The sequence below is a fragment of the Pavona decussata genome, unplaced genomic scaffold (genome assembly GCF_977016875.1).
Source record: "Pavona decussata unplaced genomic scaffold, jaPavDecu1.1 SCAFFOLD_11, whole genome shotgun sequence".
Lineage (NCBI taxonomy): Eukaryota > Metazoa > Cnidaria > Anthozoa > Scleractinia > Agariciidae > Pavona > Pavona decussata.
Window position 1 is genome coordinate 5,128,625 of NW_028145434.1, and position 8,796 is coordinate 5,137,420.

The 8,796-nt window shown below is 40.6% G+C and overlaps 1 long non-coding RNA gene across 1 annotated transcript; it reads right to left on the bottom strand.

Moving 5' to 3' along the window:
• Nucleotides 1-899: 899 nt before the first annotated feature.
• Nucleotides 900-4,399, bottom strand: LOC146488362 (uncharacterized). Its single transcript, XR_014866689.1, has 2 exons — nt 4,058-4,399; nt 900-2,228 (listed from the first exon to the last, which is right to left on the bottom strand). It is a non-coding gene; the product is annotated as an uncharacterized LOC146488362 (long non-coding RNA).
• Nucleotides 4,400-8,796: the final 4,397 nt, after the last annotated feature.

Sequence of the window (8,796 nt, forward strand, 5' to 3'; positions counted from 1 at the left end):
GCGGCCAATCCATAATTTAAGGGCGACTCTTTCTAAAATCCTCATATTCAATTTTCATGTGAAAAATAGATTTCGCTGGTAGTTCTTCCATCAACTTTTATTGGCAAGTAGGCAAGAAATATGAAAAGCGAAATTTAACTCTCTTAACCTCTAAAGCATAAGCCTTAATAACTGCAATAAATCTGGGGCACAAAGTTTCTCTACTTAGAGCACTTATCGCAACATTCGATTTAGCCTAAGTTCAGAAGAATAAATTGCAAAAGTGGATCCTACACAAAGGGTCTTTTACATACTAGTGGAAAGTTCCATCTATCTTCTGTTAAAATCTCTTTGTACACTTGGCTGCAATCCAGTTTCTGTTCCAGTGAGAGGTGAAAGTTTTCACATTTAACTAGCGCGGGGTAATTTCCATCGAACATGTCATCAGCGAATGTTGGCAACAAACCAAGAAAAGAAGTGCTGTGAAGAGAGTAATCATCCAGTATCGCATCTGTCGGTATTTTAACACCAACGCCAACATGAAAAAATGGCTCCTCTCCCAGAGGAACGGGGCATGCTCCCCTAGAAAATTTTGAAATCTAGACGCCAAATGTCTGAACACGAAGGTAGCATGCACTCACCAGTTGGAGCACGCGCGGTGGAACCGGGGTTTTCACGGAACAATTTTGTGCAATGGTCTTCTCACCGTAAGTCACAACAACTATGTTTTTCTCGCTCAATTTCTTCAAATCTAGCCGGACAACCAAATTTATCCTTAATTCTACGAGGAATCATTGAAATTACGTTTTTATAACATAGAAGGCCAAATTTTCTTAAAACCATCGAGGAACTTCGTAAATAGTCACAGTAAAACACTCACCCACAAACATATTATTTAATTTTTCGTAGCGTACAAAACAAACTGACGAAACGAGTTACTATTATACACATGTAATTAGGAGAAATACAAGTTTAATTCAGGAGCAAACTAACAACGATAAAACCAAATGTTAGGCATCAATTAATTGTTCATCTGCGCTGTAAAACCGCATGAAAATCACACAAGTATAGATCGATAAAAATGGCAAGCGGTGGATCCAAAGCAGGAACTTGGGGAGTAATTTCTTCCACTGAATTAAACCTGCTTCTTCCTCCCATTAAAAGGACACTTTTATGCTTGGTTACCGTTCATTGTAAGAAGAAGTAGGGAGGTGAAAGCACTTGGCCGCCATGACTGATTTCAGTTTCTCAAACAAATAATCTTTTGCTGTTTCTTGTAAGACACACGAAAATTGACCTTTAGGAATTTCCTTTCTAGCTACAGCACTTGATTTCCATGTATTTTTGGCTAAAACAGCTCCTCAAAGAAGTCGTTGTTTTTGGACACAATGAAGAAACCAACAAAATATAGAACTGGCGGGCTCAGCCAATCAGCAGCGAGTATTTTCGCCCCTCGACCAATCAGGAGTAAGTAATTTTGCCCTCGATGAGAGGAAAGTTAAGACAAAATACCCTCTGTTACAACAAATCAGCAATCAGCCAGTAATTTTGCACTCTGCATCACATTGGTATTGTTATTGTTGATGAGCAGTTTGCAGCATATGCAGTAAAAATATATAACCGCAGAAAGGATGGGGAACTTGTAACGTTAATTCTTTTATACAATAAACAGACCTCTATAAATGCTATTAAAGAAAGGAATTGTGGAGCTCCGCTTTTAAGCTTGGTTAAATATATAGATATCACAGAAACTCTGAACAACACTTAAAGTTCAACGAAGTTCCTTTTTCCTTTTTCAAAGTCTCTACAAGTCTTCCATGAAGACGACTGATCTGTTTCTGAGTAAAACACAAGGACTCTCGAGCTCAAACTTCAATATCCTAAACATCAAAATATAAAAATTTTATGACCACTTATACTACAGAGAACATTTGCTGGAAAGGAGTTACTAAACTTAGAACGAACTTAAAACGAAGAACTCTTTACTGCATCTGATAGGCTTATATTCTGATACTCGCTTCAATTTCCTTAAAAGGGAAAAATCCAGTACACTAAAAAGAAGTACTTCTGCTTCATCTGAATCAAACTAAAGATCATGCTATAATAAAGTCTGACTTCTCATAGGGCTTGAAACTAACAGATAACGTCATCTGACATCAAGCGTGGCCGTGGAGAGCTGCTCGGCATTCCTTAAACTTTAACTCAGCTCACCTTCAATGCCAGTGATAAGTTAACTTCCCACAGTCGCTCTAAGAAGAAAAAGAAGAAGATTAGCATGAGCTTGCGATAAGCTGAGAATATATCATGATCTCTTTTCCACTAGCTAGATGTCCCAACAACACAGCTCTTTAACCCCTCTTTAACACCTCTCCAAACTTACAGTATCAAATCGATCAACCGAATGTCTGTTTCTAAGATTGCGGAAGAACGTGTCATTGAGGAGCACGTCAAATCTACTGTTTTGCAGAAAATCGACGACCGGCAATTTGGAACTATCCCTCACTCGTGTACTGTGCATGCGCTTATTAGCATGACACCCAACTGGTATACTGGTACCGATGGCAACGGTGCCACAGCTCGGGTGGTGATGTTCGATTTCCGCAAAGCGGTCGTTTTAATCGATCATAACATCCAGGCGAGAAAACTTTCAACATACGATATCTCGAAGCGGATTCTTAGTATCGATTTTAGTAGGTAATTTAATCAAGCTACTTTTCAGCCGCATTTAATTTTTTTTTTTTTAGAATGTTTAATTTTTTTTTTTTTGGGGGGGGGGGGGGGCGGGGGGGGGGGAGAATATTCTTTGTATGGGAATTTAGTTTTCCCCAATTATTCTCCGGTCATGCGCTTTTTATAACATTTGAAATTTCATTTTTTTTTATTGTACATATACTAGCATGGCAAAGCATTATTAAACATTAAACGTTAAACATTAAACAAGAGCTGGATCATTGATTTCCTGATTGATAGAAAGCAACGAGTCAAACTGGCGCAGGACTGTTTGTCCGAATGGCTTCCCGTGTCCGCCGGTGTTCCCCAGGGGGACCAAACTAGGCCCCTGGTTGTTTTTGATAATGATAAATGACTTTGACGCGCCGGGTGACTTGTGGAAATACGTAGACGACACTGCAATCTCGGAATTGGTGGGAAAGGGTCAAGAGAGCAACATCCAACCTGTTGTAGACACTATCGCCTGTCAATCTACTTGTGAGGGTTTTCAGCTGAACGAAAGCAAATGTAAGGAACTGAGGATCAGTTTCGCAAAGGACAAGCCCGACTTTGAGCCGATTGTAGTTAATAGGAAGTCCTTAGAGACAGTGCTTAGAGACAGTGCTAAAGTTCTAGGCCTAAACATCATTTGTGATCTAAGATGGAGCGTACATATTTAGGAGTTGGTCAAGAAGGCCTCCTCTAGATTGTATTTTTTGAGGCAGCTAAAGAGATGTTCCATTGCATCAAGTGAGCCAACACTGTTGTATGTCACCTGTATACGTTCCATCCTAGATTTCGCCTGCCAAGTCTACCATCGTGCTCTACCGGAATACTTAAGGACGACCTAGAGAGATTGCAAAAACGGGCACTTGGGATCATCTATCCCGGTCTGTCATACAGCGATGCCCTAGGTCAATCTGGTCTCTCCACACGTTTTGAAAGGAGGGAAGCATTGACACTCAAACTGTTTGATGAGATTACTACAAATCCGCAGCATAAGCTCCACAAGCTTCTCCCAGCTAGAAACAATTGCGATTACTCGCTCAGGAACTCGAGGGAGTTCGTTCGCCCCCTTTGTAAGACCGTTCGTTGTAAGAAGAGTTTTGTTACGAGCTTAGCATAAGGTTTATGAACATTTCAGTTAATTTTTAACCTTGAGATATATTTTTAATTCTATTTTATTCACTTTTGTGATTGTTAGTCAAGATCTAATTCAGCCTATGGCTTCAATGTCTGAATAAAGTATCTATTCTATTCTATTGTAACTCCACTCAATATATATGGCCAAAGGTTTACCCAAGAGCATTTGCCAGTCATTTACAGTACATTTATTTTCGTACAAATAAATAGACAATAGGTTACTCACTTTGTCATGCTGTCAAGTTTCTTATTAAGCTCGGACAGTTCTTTGACCTGTCGATCCACCAGCCTCCTCAGAAGATTAATGTTTTCCGGGATATTACTTGGAGCTTTCCCTCTTTTGATGGTGGCATCCCTAGTCTCCGCTGCATCATCACGCCTGTCGTTCTTCAACTCGTGTTTTTCAAAATAGTGATGTTTTAGGTATTTGACAACCAGATCTTTCATTGTCTCCAGTCGTCTCTACATCAAACAAAAAAGAAGTCAACAGCATACCATGTATGGTGTGTTACATATGAAACCAGTAATTATAACCTTGCTTGCCACTTGTGTCCCTCCTGCCCATAGATTTTAAATTGACCTTCTTCAATGTTGTTTCGTATTTCAAATTATTCCAGCATAACGTTAACACGTCGTTATATGAAAATGATGTATTATTCATTAAAGACACAGGCATACATGAAAAAAGGAAATTCGACTGCTCCTATCGGGAGTCAAGCTAAGGCCTTCCCAGTACTTGTTCGGATACTCTACCGTGGGACTCGTGGGAGCTAAGGCCATTAAACTGTAGGCTCATGGGACAAACATTCTGCATACTGCTAGGATTGGAATGTCAATGTGTGACATATGGTGATATGTTAGCTCACGTCAACAACCACACCCCAACTTCCCTCATAGATCTCCAGTTTCTGAATGCCATTCAGGAAGAGTGTTCAAAGAAAACTTACCTCTTTCCTTATCTTCTCCTCGTTTCTCTGAAATCAAATCGGATAATACGTAAGCGAATGGTTAGCTACAATCGTGTCAGTCAGAATCTTTACCTCGGGCTCTGAGGGGTGCGGTTGAACTGTAGCCAAAGAGCGAAATTGTATAAAAATATTTGGTCCCCAGGAAAGTCCGTCTTAATCAATACATGTACGTATTGATCATTTTCTACTGTGATAATTATAAATGTTAAATTTTCATAGTTTACTATTAAATAATAAAAATGTGATTTTGATGACACAAGATCTTAAGTTAACAACTTCAAATACTTAACGAGTTCGACATATTCTCCAGAAGGTGAATAAGACCAAGACAAGTCGTGAAGCTACGACATCTACTAGAACTCGAAAAACCTACTATTTTGCTGGCCAAATCAGGGTTGTTGCGAGAGCCATTTGCCACATTTTCTCGGCAGTCACAAACGTCAAAACCACAATCCGTCGTCGCAGCCTTACTTCTTCGCCGTGAACTCTTTACTGTTTAAGCCGTCGAGTATTCCTTAGAGCTCCCTCTTTCGACTGACCACAACAGCCATAACATTTGGCAACAAAGGTTCGGCTCGATTTGGAGTCGGTGTAACTTGGAACGATTTGGTCAGCAGACGATCACAAAGTGAACAGCCCACAAACCGTACGCGAAAATGGCTGTCGTTCTTTGTTTTTATTCATGGTAAAAACTTCTTTCAATTTTTGTGCTTAAGAACGAGGTAGGATGGACTAATTTGAAAACGAACGATGCAATATTAAAATGGTAAACATTTTGGAATGAGTCCTATCGCCCTAGTGAATTGTACCTCACTAATAAACCTCATGGATTACGTAATCCAGGAGATAAATAAAACCCCAGTGACGTGGCCCATCTCTGAAGCATGCGTATGTTACGCTGCACGTGGTAACAAAGGAAACCCCCGGGGGTCCCAGAGCTCCCTTACACAACGAAAAAGTGACCCTTAACTTCCTTGTAAGAGTTCGATCTCTCAAACGCGCTATTTAGCTCTATTCTGTTATAAAGATTTGCGTGACTTCTGAATGTGAGGCTCGATATCGTGAAATATTCGCTTTAATGTCTGAGAAATCTCTGCGGCTTTCATATGAATGTGAATAACAAACGGCACGCGTAGGATTCATATTGGAAATGCTTTTGGTGGCAAAGTAAAATGTTGTAATCGACCTCGCAGTGTGGCATTCTTGAGATTCAATCCAACATCTATCCTGTTACGCAACCCACAGTGCCCTCTCGGAATTCACTACATACACGGCGTCTAGGACCCTGGCACAAAGTCAGTATGACGTCAAAAGGTAGGTTTCGCTCTGCCAATTTCGTTCCACCATATCACAAGAAAAGTTTTTGGTTAATACCTCATATGTTTTTGGAGTGTGCTGAGCACTGTTTATGCAGTGCTGATCAACGCAGAACATTCCAGTATGTATTTTACAAAATATGAGCCTCCAAAGTCGTTATTTCATTCATTTTTAGGTGCCATATCCCAATGGCTTTCATGAATATTCACTGACTGGCCAACATCGAGAGTAACATAGACAGTAGCTGCCGAGCATTTTGATTAGACTTGCCTGCTTAGGATTTCTTCTGCTGGTTTTCGTTGTCATGGTTGTAACATGTGTTTGTTGGAAACGGACGCAATCTTAGCAGACCCAGGGGAGTGCTTACACTATCACCTGCTATGTCAGATATATTGGAGAAGAATACCTGCCAGTACTCCACACTGATTATCCGACACATCAGTCAGGTAAGAAAGATGACTCAACACCCCAAAGGTACAACATAAGCACGCAAAGCGTGCATGACCTATGTTGAAGTTTTTGAGATTCACTTGGGACAAGGCTAGATGTAAACCGTAAAGGACAATGCTTACGGGGCTGGCAAAAAGTTGGAAACAAATTTTAACTTGGGCTACGAAAGATAAGCTGGAAGCCCTACAAAAAGGTTCCTGGGGACATTTAACACTACAGTCGGGGTAAAAACGTTGCTGAACTAGTTAATGGCCTACACGAATTACAACATTTTAACCAAAGAAGTGAAAATCCCTGTGATATCTCAACATTATCGTTAACGGTGATTTTAGTAGACAGAAGAAAGGCGCCTAGCTAGGATATCATGGTGATGGAGTCCACTATACATTTTTAATACCGTGGCGTTCCTTGCCACATACTGATTAGTAAGCACTGAGGTACTCACTACACTTTTCGTCTTGTCGTCTATAATGTTAATACTACATCTGGAGTCTGGCTTAGCAGCCTGCAGATCTGCACAACAAATGCTATTTCCTATTTCTCACCCTCGAAAATAGTATGGCAAATATTGCAAAGCTGGTTTTCACGATATCGTCAACTTCAATTGCCTCGGTAGTTCTGCCGCTAATGCAGCGAATGATTTATTCCGGAAATGATTTAAAGACTTGAGGACTTTTTTTACATTCTCTCGCAAACAGAAAAGGATTTCAATCGAAATTCGTGTATGAATAGGTTAGGAGAAGCCAGAGTTCTCAGTGGTGTAGAAGCTCATTCTAATTCTGCTGGTGAGTTTCGTTTACGGCATGTAGCAGCCAGATGTAGTCAGCATTTCTAGTCTACTGCTCTAGATTTGGCGTTGGCTGTTCAGAGAGAACAACTTTATCCACTGGATATATCGCTACCAGGCAATCGAAGCCCCATGTTACCCCACATTAAACAAACGAATTGTAAGCATAAGTAGGGGCTGTATGGAAATCGTTCCAAACAATGGCCCGATTTACATTAGAGACAGATAATCCATCTGGACGAATTATCCGTCTGGTCGTTTAATCCGTCAAGTTTAAATACGGGCGAACTATAAAACACAGTATTAGTTCGTCTCCTTGTTCGTCCAGTTTATACTAGACGGATCATGCAGGTCGCGAGAAACTGGCGCGAGGAAAAGGAATGGGTACAAGTCAAATCGTCGAGGTCAAAATGGCGGCAACGGCTCAGCTCGTGAAGCTTTTTTCGCGGTACTTCGTTTATGCGAACCCTTTTTGTATCCTACTGCTAAGAGACCACTGACGTTATGTAACGAGGTGTTGATTCTGGCATTAAAGTTCGTCAGTCCCTGTATTTATACACACAGACGGATTATCGGCCAAGAAGAACTATCTGCTTAATTCTTCTTGGCAGACGAACTAAGGTGGATAATCCGCCAGGACGGATAATCCGTCTGTTGCCCTTATTTATACACGGTCGGATTATCAGACGAACAAAAAATTCTTGCCCAAGTTCGTCCAGACGGATTATCCGTTTCTAGTATAAATCGGGCCAATGTGTTATTTGGAATTTATTTTATTCGCTCAATAGCGGCTTGATCACTGGATAAAAATATCCAGTCCTTCTGAAACCGGGCGCTGAAGGATTAAATTCCCGAACAGCTTAAAAATGCAGAAAGATCAGTGAAATGATCAAGCAAGCATGTCAAACTGCAAGTATTCATTTTAATTTCAGAAGAATCCCCGCAACCCTTCGACAAAAATCATTGGATTTCGGGGATTCTGCAACTATAGTAAATGTTGCAGCTTCTGTACCCGCTGCAGCAACTGTTGGTTTGTGTTGCCCATATAAATATGTACAGTCACAGACCAGTATAACTAAGTCACACATGGTCACCCATGGGAACACATTTTTTAGCTTCAGGGGACCAATTCGAATTGCTGTGTTTCGTGATCCAGTTTTCATATAAACAAACAGAAAAGGCAGGCAGTAGAAACGCCATCAAAGTTGAATCCTACGTATTACTACGCTGCATATGTTAGCAAAGGAAAGTCCTAGATTAAGCCAAGCGCGACGCAAAAATCCCTCACAACCCTAAAAGATCATGTTCAACTTCCTTGCATTTAAGATTTCGCTCTAGATTGTCATAACGTTTGCGTGACTTCTGAATATATCAGCCTCCATCTCATTAAATATTCGCTTTAATTCTGAAAACCCCCAGCATCGCCAAGTTTCTTGTTTGATA